Source organism: Sardina pilchardus, chromosome 1 (assembly GCF_963854185.1).
Source record: "Sardina pilchardus chromosome 1, fSarPil1.1, whole genome shotgun sequence".
Classification (NCBI taxonomy): Eukaryota; Metazoa; Chordata; class Actinopteri; order Clupeiformes; family Clupeidae; genus Sardina; species Sardina pilchardus.
The window spans coordinates 30,691,578-30,701,216 of NC_084994.1; positions in this window are offsets into that span (position 1 = coordinate 30,691,578).

Genomic DNA, 9,639 nt, shown 5'->3' on the forward strand with positions numbered 1-9,639 from the left:
GTCACTACTGTAGGTGTACCATAGATCCGGGGCTGTAGCCCGACTTTTTTTTTTTTTTTTTTTTTTGTCCTTCTTACGGGGGTCCGGTGGTTTTTCCCCCGGGAAATTTTGAAAATTGGGCCGTTAAAGATGCCGTTTCAACGTAGTTTGAGAAGGAAAGGAAGGAAATTCGTTGGGGTTCTCCTCATCATATTTTAATAACAAATAAAGCTAATTTCCCTCAAGGCTAGCCTAGGCTACTGGTATTAGTTCTAACAGAGACCTCACACCCAAACATTTTTTTCTGCCCGTGACATGATGAATGAATCATTTCCAGGTGCCACTCTAATCGCTGTAAATGGATTAATCCAACACAACTCCTCGTCTAATTTTCAGTTTGCATGGAAATCATTGGTATAATTGCCTAGGAGATCTACTTGCGGCCAGCCTAGCTCTTCCACTCGTTTTGTGGTAACTAGCAGTGTTTACTACTGTTGTTGTAGGCTACTACGTGTTTACTACTGTTGACTACTGTACTAGTAGACTTAATGGAAGTTATGGAACAAGTTCATGGAAAACGAATGCTTGTGCAGAACGTTTCGTTAATCTATCCTACAGAGCCGTTAGGATAGGTGAGTAAGTTTATCTCTTTGTTATCCAAATGAACGGTCTTAAAGTTAGCGAGTTACAGAGGCTGGCAGTCAGCCCGACAGAGGGGGGAAGCATGGAACACTGATGTCGCATTTGCAACAATTTATTCCGACTCCATGGAACGTCAGCGAACAAGAGTAACAATATTGCAGTTGTGCCTGTGTTTCTGGCTCTCAGGCTAAAAGTTGTGACTGCTAAGAAATAGCCTAGAAATCTAGACGCCACTAGCGGCAATCACGTCAGGCTAGGGGCTGCTGACCGTGGCATTCAATTTGAACCTTATAAAAAAAAAACTCTGTGGCGATTTTCATCATTTTGTAAGGCACGGAGATCCGGGGCTATCCCCAATATATCCGGGGCTATAGCCCCGAATGCCCAGGTCTAACGACGCCTCTGATGTGTGGGATAGTTAGTTGAGATAATAATATGCTTTTTGACATGGGTAGGTGAAAAGGTCAAGCCCCTGAATAGATTTATAGCCTTTTTTTCACTTTAAAAAATGGTATAAAATCAAAGGGTGGGTTTTTTGGGGGAAAAAGCTTTGTGTTATGTGTGGGGCAGTTAGTTGAGATCATCAGATGTGTTTTGACATGGGTAGGTGAAAAGGTCAAGCCGCTGAATAGATTTATAGCCTTTTTTTCACATAACAAATGGTATAAAATCAAAGGGTGTTTTTTTTTTTGAAAAAAAGCTTTGTGTTATGTGTGGGGTAGTCAGTTGAGATCATCAGATGAGTTTTGACATGGGTAGGCAAAAAGGTCAAGCCGCAGAATAGATTTAAAGCATTTCAAGCATGGATTTTACATTAAAATATATCAAATCAAACAGTGTTTTTTTTTTTAGAAATTAAGCTTTGTGTTATGTGTAGGAGAGTTAGCCGAGTTCACCATATGTGTTTTGACATGTGTAGGTCAAAAGGTCAGACCGCACAATAGATTTATAGCATTTGAACAATTAAAAGTTGTATAAAATCAAAGGTTGTTTTTTGGAGAAAAGAAGCTTTGTGTTAGGGTGAATTCAGCTAACTGCCCCACACATATGTGGTTTGACATGGGTAAGTCAAAAAATGAAGTCGCAGAATAGATTAAAAAGCATGTATCAACATAAAAAATCAAAATAAGTTTTTTTGACAAATGAAGCTTTGTGTTATGTAGGCAAGCCTTGTAGGAACACGTGCACGTTGGTTGACACAAATTTGTCCCTTGTAGCCAGTGCTAAATACAGTAGGTTTTTCGAATGTGTCGAATATCCAACATCCAATATAAAACCAACTTTACCACGCTTATTTCTTTCTTCAGATTTACTTTCGTTTTCAGCTCTTCCGCGTTTATCACATGACATGACCTCCCCCTTCACCGTAGTCCACCTTATCGGTATTCATGGTTTCATCAGGTCTCTTTCCAGGGGTGTATACAAGCATTAGCAAGCACCTTAGTGTGTCCTTATAAGGATTTCAATCAGATTTTGGAACCAATATCTTATAAACAAAGTGTAAACACTCTGTTTGCACACTTCTCATTAGCAACACAGCAACACATGAACGTGGAGCCCATTATGGCCTACGACAACACGTGGCTCATCTTCAGAATTGTAATGATTTAATTACCTGCTCAGTGTGCAGTCTTGTCCCCTTCTCCCTACTCTCACATGTTTCAGAAGGCAGGAGGATCTCTGAAGCTCTCAAGTGGATGTTGTCTTTAAGACGACGGCGCCTCACACAGTGAACTTCAGCAAGCAGGGATGCCTGTGTAAGAGGTTCTTCTGTTAATGATTAATGATCACTCTGCTCATGAATCCCTACAGAGGCCAAAGGTCGTCTCCTCAACTGTTTTATAACTCAGTGCACCGACACAATCTAGTTTTATGCACAATACGAATTGTCAGAAGTTTTATATCACAGTTATTATATATCTGTATGGCTTTGTGTAGCCTAACTCCATGTTTCCCCCTGTTCACAGAACCAAAGACATAGATAGTGGTGATACGTCACTTTAAATATAGTACGTAGGCCTACAGTCAGAGAAGTCATGAGGCTGTATCACTTTCTCAATGAGAATAAGATGCATCACCTACTCAATACAAATAGACCTGTCCTGAGAAGCCAAAGGCTTATGAAGGACCTTTAGCACTTCTTTATAAAGGGTGCAAACAAGCTGTGTAACATTCTGTGTGTGATTTAAACAGCAGTAGTGCTGTCACCTAGAAATCTAGACACACCCTAGCGGCAAAAAATTATATAGTTTGGCTTGCCAGGCTAGCTGTCAGCTCCACTAGTAGTGTTACCAGTGTTACCATGTTGTGTTAGGCTTTACTCAAGGTGAAATATATTATGTGTGTACACTTCCTGATACCATTGGTACCATTTCTGTAAAACACACTTCAGGCAATAAAAACTCGCCTTGCTCCTCCCATCACATGAGTAGTCTTAATGATGTGCTGCCACCTGGTGAATCTTATGGGAACAACAGCACCAAAGTCTGGCAGTATTATTTAAGACTTCATCTTTCTGAAAGACTGCATCGGTTTAGAATGCACTCACCACCAGATTGATACTGTTTCCAGATCACACCGAGTATAAACATCAACTGTGAGTCAGATGTGTGGATGCCCAAAATAACAATTTGATTGCATGCTCACAGTTCGTGGATGACACATTAATTAAACAATAATAATTCTCACTCATCACCATAAAACTCACCTGTGACTTTGTCCATTTCCGACAGATTGTTTCCATGCTGAAGGATCACCAGTTGGCAGGAGCACTGGGGACCTGCGTATTGCTGAAGAAGCTGACCTGAGAGCAGTTAATGTGGCTGTTTGGAACCAGCCGCCTAGAGCTCCTCTAAGGGGCAGGAGAGCAGCAGGAGGCAGAGCAGCAGATGCAGCACAGGGGACAGGTGAACAGGAGATACAGCACAGGGGACAGGTGAGCAGGAAATCAGCACAGGGGACAGGTGAACAGGAGATGCAGCACAGGGGACAGGTGAGCAGGAGATCAGCACAGGGGACAGGTGAACAGGAGATCAGCACAGGGGACAGGTGAAATGCAGCACAGGGGACAGGTGAGCAGGAGATCAGCACAGGGGACAGGTGAACAGGAGATCAGCACAGGGGACAGGTGAAATGCAGCACAGGGGACAGGTAAACAGGAGATGCTCCCTGCAGCAGAGGGGACAGGTCAACAGGAGATGCAGCACAGGGGACAGGTGAGCAGGACAGGTGAACAGGAGATGCAGCACAGGGGACAGGTGAACAGGAGATACAGCACAGGGGACAGGTGAACAGGAGATACAGCACAGGGGACAGGTGAGCAGGAGATGCAGCAGAGGGGACAGGTGAACAGGAGATCAGCACAGGGGACAGGTGAACAGGAGATGCAGTACAGGGGACAGGTGAACAGGAGATGCAGCACAGGGGACAGGTGAACAGGAGATCAGCACAGGGGACAGGTGAAATGCAGCACAGGGGGCAGGTGAACAGGAGATGCTCCCTGCAGCAGAGGGGACAGGTGAACAGGAGATGCAGCACAGGGGACAGGTGAGCAGGAGATCAGCACAGGGGACAGGTGAGCAGGAAATGCAGCAGAGGGGACAGATGAACAGATCAGCACAGGGGACAGGTGAACAGGAGATGCAGTACAGGGGACAGGTGAACAGGAGATACAGCACAGGGGACAGGTGAACAGGAGACTGTTTGGAACCGTAAGCCCATTTATTGGTCTTTAAGCACATCCCTGTTGTTTGATTGCTTGCTTCCTCTCCCTCCTGCTGTACTGCTGGAAGAAAAATATTTCAGCTGGAATTAAATAGGCCTACATCTCTTGTCAGAGGAATGATTTGGGAACAAATCATTATATTTTCTTTATTTTCTGAAACTCTGACACATATGGAGTAACTGTTTTATAAAAGCGTGAAGCTTCATAAGGCTGTAGGGTCCAGTGATAATAAAACAGCTAAAGGGTTTCTGGCACTGGTTTGTGTTGAGCTTAACTACTGTATGCCTCTACTGTTCTAAAATCACTGGCTTGCATGGCTCATCACATCCGACAGTATGAAAATGTAGAATTTCCGTCAATTTAGTTCGCTGGGCAGATAATGACGACTAGGCCTAATAAATGCGGCCGCACTGACAGCTGTGCATGCGAGTGTAGTTTTCACACCGGGAGTAGCCTTGCTGCATTACTGTAGGTTACAAAGGTAACTATGGATCTGTGAGACCGAGGGATGACCGTCACCATCCCTTTTTAGACAGTAGTGACGGTCAGAGTGAGGTCGAAACAGATCTGCAGCGTGTTAGAGATGTGACCGAAGTTATGTGAGTTAAGTTATATGTGAGTCAAGGCAGATGAGCGAATACTTTTGGCAATATAGTGTATGTAAATGAGTTATGTGCATGTGTGCGCTTTTTTATGTGTATGGGGCCTGCAGATCTGTGGACTACATAAGAACAAGGCCAAAAATAGACAAAATATTGCTCTGTATCAGCAGTAATTGGTAGCCTCTACGTATGGAGGCATACGTGCCACCTTTACCCTTAATGTGCATACTGGACTAGATTATTGGCCACTGTTGTACACCTTTCTATTGAATTAGGATTATGCCATGATACATGCTTATCTTCTAATCCAAATAAAGAATTTAAAATGTATGTCAGTGAGGTCAGAGAGAAAGACAGATGAGTCCATCCTCCATTGGTGTTGTCACCGCCCATAGCACAGTACACTTCATCTGACCACACTGCATATGGGAGTGCATCTCCCCAGGGTCCTACATTCCCACAGTTCAAGTTTGACTGGGACACAGAATGGAACTGCACATGGCAGGGGAGCATGTGCCAGTTAAAAACTGTGGAACATATACCTTGGGGACATAGAGTAGGTAAAAGCCCCATACAGACCAGTACAATGCAGTACAATGGACACCATTACAGCCTACGGCCTGCTTGTTTCATCCTCTTCAGTATTTCAACATCACAAGGTGTATGTCTCCTGTTTGGTCCTCCCCCTTTCCTGCACTCATATTTCAGAAGGCAGGAGGTTCTCTGAAGCTCTTAAGTGGTTATTTTCAATTTGACCCCAAGCAATGTTTAACATCATAAAATATATGGTTCACTTTTTTTGTTTTGCTTCATGTTTCATGACTTTCCCTCATTTGAAGGGTACAACAGAGTAATCATGAGATTTGCACAATATTATGTTTCCGATGTCCTGTAAAAAAAATGCTACATTGGAGTTCTTGGGGTGAATTTTATGAAACATGAGGTAAATTAATATTTGACACATTATTATTCTCTGAAGCTCTCAAGTGGTTCTTCTGTTAAGATGGTGTGGGAGTAATTGAATCGCCACAAGCAAGACGTCTCTAAAGCACATAATTCTGTAAATGATCAAGCTGCTGTCGTGGCAACCCGCTGCACAGGTCCAAGGTCGTCTCCTCGACTGTTTCATAACTGCACCAGCAGAGTCACCCAGGTTTGTGCAGATTAAGATTATCAGCAGAAGTTTTACATAAGTGTTCTATCTGCATGTATGAGCAGCTCTCTAGTTCACATTGGTCCTTATTTGTGCTGCCTCCATTTCCTCTTTCTCCTCATAGAAGCAAACACATGGAGACAGTACAGAGCGTAATGCAGACAGTATATGATTCTGCTGTAAGTGCAGTGATTGTTAATTGTGTGCAAATACTGTAGGCCCTGTGTGTTGCTCCTCCTGGGGTTCCGGTGCACGATGGTTGCTCCCAGAATAGCAGAGGACACACACAGGCCACTGCCTTTACATGACTACACCTCCAGAAACATACATATCACACACACACGCACACACACGCACACACATGCACACACACACGCACACACACGCACACACACACACACACACACACACAGAAACTCTACTGTGTGTAGTACTCTGACTACACCTCCAGAAACTGGCCCTCAGTAGGCATTCTGAAGTGATCCAATGGACCAGGTCCACAGAGCCAGTTAGGCTGGAGAGGGATAAAGTCTCATGTTCGCCTCCAGAGACCCAAGATTATAATAACCACGCGTTCTCTTTTAGTCGAGTTCAGTCAACACCAACCAATGGGAACACATGTATACCACAGCGCCTACTAGTAGTGTGTACTGGTGTCCAGCAGCGGTAACACACGGCATCAAATGGACAGCAGCTGGCCGTCACAGGAGGGCTACTCACAGACACGAGACTGGGAGAGCAGGGCACTCACTGACTGACCGTACCGCTGAGGTGTGGTACACATGTGGCCTGTAGGGGGCACTCACTGACTGACCGTACCGCTGGGGTGTGGTACACATGTGGCCTGTAGGGGGCACTCACTGACTGACCGTACCGCTGGGGTGTAGTACACATGTGGCCTGTAGGGGGCACTCACTGACTGACCGTACCGTTGGGGTGTGGTACACATGTGGCCTGTAGGGGGCACTCACTGACTGACCGTACCGCTGGGGTGTGGTACACATGTGGCCTGTAGGAGGAGCTCAGTATCACCGAATGAGCTTGTGCACGAGCTCTGTTCAGCAGTGCTGGGATGAGCGCGGTCAGGGGAAAGGCATGTAGGAGTCCAATGGGCAGATGGTGGGCGATGGGGCGACTCCCAGAGGGCTGGACCGCAGTCTGCGTCGCTGGAGCTGCTCTGCAGGGCAGCAGGGACCGGAGGGCTGCGGCGTCTCTCTGTGTGGCCTCGTAGCGGTGATGGAGAGACGCTGTCCCTTGGCCCAAGTGGACACCGGAGCGTCCAGGAGCGGGAGCCTCTCCTTGTCCAGGAGGATGGACGAGGTTAGCCGCAGGTGTCTGGACTAGTGACTGAAGATTATTGAACATGTTCAGCAGCTGTGTGGGTGGGTACACATTTCTAAGGGTGAGGTGCCAAGAAGTCTTTTTTTTTTATCAGTTCCCGAGGAGATTGTCCATCTCTAAAGCATCTTGAAATAGCATCTCTTTAAGTGCATGAGGATCTGAATCTAGTAGTGTGGTGTGCAGCCACTCAATACGTCATTAGCACCATAGACATACAGTATATACAGTACGTATATTGTCAAGCCTAAATCATGTCTATGATTAACAAAGAAGATAAAAAAAAACCCCGGTGTTGACATGTTTGTTTATCTTCCAACATGGCTGCAATGCTGTCCCACAGTGGCCCATGAAAGAGCCTTTTCTGTTTCTCACTGATGAACCCCAACGGCCTCAACAGGTGCAGGTGAGCCCTGCAGGAGTGGACACCATCACAGTCGTCTGACCCCTCACCCCACTTTTCTCTCTCTCTCTCCTCTGCTGTGTCTCAGGAGCTGGACGAGACGACACCATCACAGTCGTCTGACCCCTCACCCCACTTTTCTCTCTCTCTCTCCTCTGCTGTGTCTCAGAAGCTGGACGAGACGACACCATCACAGTCGTCTGACCCCTCACCCAACTTTTCTCTCTCTCTCCTCTGCTGTGTCTCAGGAGCTGGACGAGACGACCCAATGAAGAACAACTGACCAGCAAGATGATGACGTTTCCTAATTCTCAGGGCCAACGGAAGGCAATCCTGTGCCCTGGGCAAAGTAGGAATATGCCGCCCCAGACAGTGTGCCCCCTTCCACTGTGTGCCACCTGCCAGCACTACTGGGCCGCACGGAACTGAACAATTATCAAATGTTGCTGGACAATCCATACTGGGCCACAGAAATAAACAGTAGCCTACAATTAAATAATTAGGCTTTCTAATAGCAACATATTACAGGCTACATATGCAGAACTAGCAGAACTATATACTTATTGCATATGATGCAGTCTACTATGTGTGTGATTGATGTATTTAACCAAGATCACTGAACACTTCTTGCTCTGGCATTATTTGGCAGTCAATGTGTTTCCACGATGCGGCGCCACCTGCTGGTCGGGTGATTGCCTTCCACTGTCCCTGCTCAATCCCAAGAGGACCTTTCCCTGGGAATAAGTGAACCAGCCTCGTCCTTTACATGAGGCATGAGTACTGAGGATGGTCAGTCCGTTTTCTAGACCCAGTTTAGCTAACACCTGCTGCCAGTGAATATTGTACAGGAAATGTCTTGTGCTGAAGGAATAAATGCTGTATTGGTTTCACAGTTGTGTCTCAAAGACAGTGAACATAACATACACTTTATACTTAAATTTTTTTTTTATTGTTATTTATTTATTTATTTGTATGTACTTTAATTAAATCATGGTTACGTTTGTGGATATACACATATCAAGATTAACCGATAACATATTTAATTTATAATCAAAATACAATTTATTATTAAAAAATAAAAGGACTCCCCTCCATAGAACACTCCAAGTTCAAGTTCAAATGTCATTCTATGACCGTCAACACACAACATTCATTTGGTATCTGGTTTGCTTGCTCTAGTTGGATACGACGTGCTCACCATATAGAATACAGGATTAACTCATTAAGAATACATACTGTATGTGCCATGAAACTCAACATAACACACATTTTACATTTTAATTTATTTATATGTACTTTAATTAAATCATGTTTGCCTTTGTGTATACATATCAAGGTTAAGACAACATTTTAACCAATAACATATTCAATGTACGATCAAAAATACAATGTATTATTAAAAATAAAAGGACTCCCCTCCTCCTCTCTCCCTCAAGTATATCAATGAAGAAAAGTCTCTGTAGCAACAAACTCCATGGCTACTAATATCAACTGTTCTTCAGTTATTATACGGCTCTTCACAATGCAAGTAGAACACTCCATTGACTTGAATGGGATTTCTCAACGTTCTACCGGTCATTATTTCTTGATAGATGACCGCTCCGAAGGTATAATGACCGCTGCCAATGGCAACGGGTTCACTCCGCTAGTTCTAGTTGTTGCGGAAGCCACGAAACGGTAGCCAAGTCATTGCTAAAGACACATTGAGATGAGTTTCTTTTCTCGTTTTGGCAAGTAGCCGTATAATAAGCGGGATAATGTATAGAACGCCGGTCATTATCGGAAAATAATTCCCTTC